The sequence below is a fragment of the Myotis lucifugus genome, unplaced genomic scaffold (genome assembly GCF_000147115.1).
Source record: "Myotis lucifugus unplaced genomic scaffold, Myoluc2.0 scaffold_21, whole genome shotgun sequence".
Taxonomy (NCBI): Eukaryota; Metazoa; Chordata; class Mammalia; order Chiroptera; family Vespertilionidae; genus Myotis; species Myotis lucifugus.
Genome location: NW_005871069.1, coordinates 7731049 through 7736885, shown reverse-complemented (window position 1 = coordinate 7736885; position 5837 = coordinate 7731049). Strand labels below are relative to the sequence as shown.

The window sequence follows — 5837 nt, the reverse complement described above, 5'->3', positions numbered from 1 at the left end:
AACCAGTTTAAACAGCCCACTAAGAGTGGACAGTTAAGAGTGTTAATATACTTATTTTTATTTTCAACCTCCCAAGAATCCTATGAAGTAGCTGGTATCGTTCCCATTTTAGAGATAAGGAAACTGAAGTGAGAAAAAAAAAGAAAAATAACATATTCAAACTTTTGCAGAACATAGATTTCTTAAGAATTTAGTACATTCATTTATTCCCTCCCATTTATTTATTCAATGCCTACTATATAACAAAGCTCTGCAACAAAGTATGAGGATATATATATATATATATATATATATATATATGCAACCATTATGACCAAATGACCGGAATGACTGGTGGACCAGTTGCTATGACGCGCACTGATCACCAGGGGGCAGATGCTCAACGCAGGAGCTGCCCCCTGGTGGTCAGTACGTTCCCACAGGGGGAGCGCCGCTCAGCCAGAAACCAGGCTCACGGCATGGGAGCCTCTCCCGACTCCGCAGCAGAGCTACTGAGCAGTGGCGGCAGGCGCAGCAGGCTGGGATGAGGGTGAGCGGCGTGGCGCCCGGCTCGGGCTCTTCCCTGGCCACCTGCAGGGATCGGGCCTAAACTAGCAGTCAGACATCCCCTCAGGGGTCCCAGATTGCAAGAGGGCACAGGCCAGGCTGAAGGACCCCACCCGTGCATGAATCCATGCACCAGGCCCTAGTAAGTTTATAAGTTCTTTGGTTTATCTCTTCCTATACCCACCTCTCCTCTAAGATCTGTCAGTCTGTTCCATGCCTCTGGACTTATTTTGTTGGCCAATTTATTTTGTTCATTAGATTCTACAAATAAGTGATATTTGTCTTTTTCTGACTGGCTTATTTCACTTAGCTTAATACTCTCCAGGTCCCTTCATGCAGTCACAAAGGGTAAGAGATCCTTTATTACAGCTGCATAGTACTCCATTGTGTAAATGTACCACAGTGTTTTGTTTTTTTATTGATTTCAGAGGAAGGGAGAGGGAGAGAGAGATAGAAACACCAATGATGAGAACCATCAGTCGGCTGCCTCCTGCACACCTCCCACTGGAGAATGAGCCTGCAACCTGGATATATGCCCTGACCGGGAATCCAACAAGGACCTCCTGGTTCATGGGTCGATGCTCAACCACTGAGCCACATTGGTCAGGCTGTACCACAGCTTTTTTATTCACTCATCTACTGATGGGCACTTAGGCTGTTTCCAAATCTTAGCTATTATAAATAGTGCTGCTATGAACATAGGGCTGCATATATTCTTTCTGACTGGTGTTTTGGGGTTTTTAGGATATATTCCTAGAAGTGGGGTTACTAGGTCAAACAGCAGTTCCATTTAAAATATATATATGTATTTTATATATATTTACATAGGTTTTTATTGAGAGATAGAAACATTAATGATGAGAGAGAATCATTGATCGGATGCCTTCTGCACGTCCCACAATGGGGATCAAGCTGGCAACCTGGGCATGTGCCCTTGACCGGAATTGAACCCAGGACCCTTCAATCTGCAGGCAGATGCTCTATCCACTGAGCCAAAACAGCGAGGGCCATTTTTATTTTTTGAGTAACCTCCATACTGTTTTCCATAGTGGCTGTACCAGTCTGCATTCCCTAGCAGTGTGCTAGGGTTCCCTTTTCTCCACATCCTCACCAGCACTGTTTTTTTTAAATTATTTATTGATAATAGCCATTCTGGCAGGTGTGAGGTGGTACCTCATTATTGTTTTAATTTGCATTTCTCTGATGATTAGTGATGATGAGCATTTTTTCATATGTCTCTTGGCCATCTGTATGTCCTCTTTGGTGATCTAGTTTGGAGAAGTATCTATTCAGGTTCTTTGCCCATTTTTTTAAATTGGATTGTTTGTCTTGTGTTGAGTTGTATAAATTCTTTATATATTTTGGATATTAACCCCTTATCAGATATGTTCTCCCATACAGTGGGTTCCCTTTTCATTTTGATGGTGGCTTGTTTGGCTGTGCAGAAACTTTTTATTTTGATGTAGTACCATTTGTTTATTTTTTCCCTTTGTTTCTCTTGCCCTAGGATTGTGGTTGGCGAACTGTAGCTCGCGAGCCACATGCGGCTCTTTGGCCCCTTGAGTGTGGCTCTTCCACAAAATACCATGTGCGGGGGCGCATACAGTGCGATTGAAACTTTGTGGCCCATGCGCAGAAGTCGGTTTTCGGCCTTGGCGAGTCTATTTTGAAGAAGTACTGTTGATATTTGGCTCTGTTGACTAATGAGTTTGCCGACCACTGCCCTAGGAGATGTATCAGTGAAAATTCTGCTATGTGAGATGTGTATATTTTCTTCGAGGGTTTTTATGGTTTCACAACTTACATTTAAGTCTTTTATCCATTTTTAGTTTATTCTTGTGTATAATGTAAGTTGATGGTTTAGTTTCATTTTTTTTTCATGTACCTGTCCAATTTTCCCAGCACCATTTATTGAAGAGACTGTCTTTACTCCATTGTATGCTCTTTTGAAATATTAATTGGACGTAATGGTGTGAGTCGATTTCTGGGGTCTCTGTTCTGTTCCATTGATCTGTTTGCCAGTACCAAGCTGTTTTGATTACAATGGCTTTGTAGTATAGTTTGATATCTGGTATTATGATCCCTCCATGGAGAACAGAAATTTGGTCTTCTGATTAATGTGGAGCTTTTTTTCTTTCTGACGTTGTTGTGGCGCTTGGGCTTTCCTGAATGGAGGATGAGACAGAGGCAGGAAACAGTGGGGGAGTGGGGAGTCAGGAACCTGCAGTTCCTCCCTGGGGCTGGGAACTTGTAAATGGGCATCTCACTTTGCCCTTGGAAGTTCAGACTAGTAGCCTTGAATCTCAAAAACATGTTTTCCAGCCCCAGGAGGTTAGCTGGGTGTAAGAACTGTCCTGCAGATTTTCCTGCCGGTATTGGAATGACTCTAAACTGGAGATGATGGGAGAGAAGGGGCTAGAGCAGGGGTGGGCAAACTTTTTGACTCGAGGGCCACAATGGGTTCTTAAACTGGACCGGAGGGCCGGAACAAAAGCATGGATGGAGTGTTTGTGTGAACTAATATAAATTCAAAGTAAACATCATTACATAAAAGGGTACGGTCTTTTTTTTTGTTTGTTTTATTCATTTCAAACGGGCCGGATCCGGCCCTCGGGCAGTAGTTTGCCCACGGCTGGGCTAGAGGAGTGCAGGTTCATAGTATGTGCTCAGTAAATGCGAGACACTCTATGGTTCTTACTAACTGGTATATCTGCCACAGTTTTTATTCTTATTGCTGTTATTTCCCTATGCAGGCCCTGGAAAGGACCCTGAAGTGCAGTTAGTCCCAGGTGTGAGTTGGAGAGGAAGTGTTTGGGGAAGTAGCTCTTCCCTGCTGTTAGTGGAGGGGAGGTGCAGGCAAGCAAACATGAATTCTCTGTTCCCTCTGGGGCCCTTGACCTTTCTCAGAGTCATAATTTAAATGTTCAGGGTTTTTTTGTTTTGTTTTGTTTTCCCACTTAGTAAAAATGGCACAAAGGCTCAGGAAGATAACAGGCTTTGATGTGGGTAGCAAATTTTTAGCACAATTTTGAACTTTTTCTTACAGACAATTTTAAACATACATAGAAGTAGAAAGAATGGCATAATGACCCCATTGGGCAGTTTTATTTTATTGCCACTGATTATGTTGAAGCAAATACCAGAAATCTTGTTGAGTTTGCATCAGGGACCTGCTGCACTGCTGTTTCTGGTCTTGCAGGTGTCATGCTGCAGGGTCTCTGGAGCAGAGCCTCCCTCAACAGCCCTTGGCCGTGTTAGCCACCTGGGCCAGTTCCCCAACCTAGAAGACCAAGTGATGCCTGCCCCATTTGGAGAAATCTGTGTGGGAGGCCCTATGTCTAGAAGTGAACAAGGGAAGCCAGCCCATCAGACAGGGCTTTCCTGGGGGAAGGGATGCCCAAGGCACTTGCTTTCGTGCCTTAGGTCTCCAGGCAAGACGGGGGGCTCTCTGCTGAGTGTCCCTAGGTTCCGTTCCTGCCTGCTGCCCCTGGGTTGCCCCTTGGCAAGTGGTAGAGTCAGGAAGTGGCACCTGCCTCCTCTACACCCACAGACATACTGGCCATTTACCTTGCTTGGCCTCTGGGTATCCTGACATGCTGCCTTCAACAGCTCTTCTCTGTGGCTTAAGAGATCAGCCCTCTTGGGTCTCCTCCCACCACACCGCGGCTCCTTCCCAGCCCACTTGGCAAGCTGCTCTCCACGTTGTGCACAGGCCCTCTTCTCCTCGCCACACAGTTGCTTCTAACGTGGCTCCTTATTACCCCTTGCTTCCCTAATCTGCTTTTCCTCCACGTCTTTATCCACCTCCTCAGGCTCTGCCCAGAAAGCTGTAGTCACCTAGCCCCCTTTTCACCTTTACCAAATGCATCCTGTCATTGCTCAGTGCTTGGCCATCCCACAGTGCTACATTGGATGCTCAAGAAATTTTAGTTGCTATAATTCTTATGAGTATATTATTATTAACTAGAGGCCTGGTGCATGAAATTCGTGCACTGGGGGGTGGGGGTCCCTCAGCCCAGCCTGCCCCCTCTCACAGTCCGGGAGCCCTCAGTGGATGTCCTACTGATGGCCACAGTCTGGCAGCAGAGGCTCGGAGCAGGCGCCCCGTGTGTGTGTGTGTGTGTGTGTGTGTGTCCCCGCTGGGGGCCTGCCCCCAGACACGTCAGAGGCTCAGAGCAGTCCCCCCATGTGTATGTGTGAGTGAGTGTGTGTGTCCCCACTGGGGGCCTGCCCCCAGCCGCATTAGAGGCTCGGAGCAGGCACCCCGTGTGTGTGTGTGTGTGTGTGTGTGTGTGTGTGTGTGTGTGCGCGCGCGCGCGCGCGCACGCGCGCGCGCGTGTGTGTGTCACCTGTTGGGCCCAGGAGTCTTGCGGCTGCTGTGGGGCACAAGTATCCTAGGAGGGGAAACAGCATCAGTGAACTGGCACCGTAGCATATAGCTGCAGACAGCACCACACAGACAGAGCTTCAGAGTGAGATGGGGTCAGGAAGACATTCAGCAAGCTGGAAGGCAGGCAGGGTGGGGTGTTGGTGCCACATTGAAGAGTTTGGACCATGACAAAAACTTTAAGCCAGCAAGGACGTGGAGGATTTGCATTTTAGGTGCTTTCTGGCAGCCAAGGGTGAGCAAGTGCAGGAGGGACCTCTCAGGGCAGCTTGGTGGTGGTGGCAGTCCTGGATGAGACTGAAGAGCTGGGGTCAAGATTGTCCTGGGCTCTGAGAGGGCCACATGCCTGGCTCTGGCCAATAGGGTAGGTCTGAGGCAGAGGCCTGTAAGAGGGGCATTTTTTCTCCTCCTCGCTGCCCACACTCTTTCCTAGAGCCAGCCTCCTGGCCTGTGCCTCACTTCTAGCACCCCCGGGGTGTCCCTGGGGCCCGGCCCAGCCCTGTCTGCTGGAGCCTTTCACAGAGAACTGCTTTATTTAAGTCTGTTTTGTGCATATGGAAATAACTAGAGGCCTCTGTATTTAATTTGGCTCAGCTGAGAAGATTTTTGGCTCTGTGCACACATGTTGAAAATCTTTCTGAGTGAGCCCAGGGGTTGGAAGCTCTGGTCATCTTTATGCAGTCAAAACCAACAAGCACTGCCTTGGCTCAGCTAGGGGTGAGGGTCTGGCAGAGGGCAGGCTATAGAAGATGGCTGATAAAAATACAGAAAGGGCAGAGGTGATGCCAGCCGCAGAGGAGACCATGGTGAGGGAGGCAGTTTTGTAAACATTGTTGCACAAGACCAGGTAAGCTGTAGGTAGAATGAAAGGAAAGGGGCTTTTGAAAGTATAAAGCTCTATATG

The 5837-nt window shown here is 47.5% G+C and overlaps 1 protein-coding gene across 5 annotated transcripts in view; it reads left to right on the top strand.

Annotated features, from left to right (window-relative positions):
* Positions 1-5837, top strand: part of IQSEC1 (IQ motif and Sec7 domain 1) — a 137602-nt gene that overhangs the window by 64913 nt on the left and 66852 nt on the right. Inside the window, exon 1 of one of the 5 annotated variants that reach the window (XM_023751433.1) lies at positions 2284-2301. The exons of the other annotated variants lie outside the window; for them this stretch is intronic. The gene's annotated coding sequence lies outside the window, so the exon portion shown is untranslated. Of the gene's footprint in view, positions 1-2283; positions 2302-5837 lie in introns of those variants that run through there. 5 annotated transcript variants of the gene reach the window in all.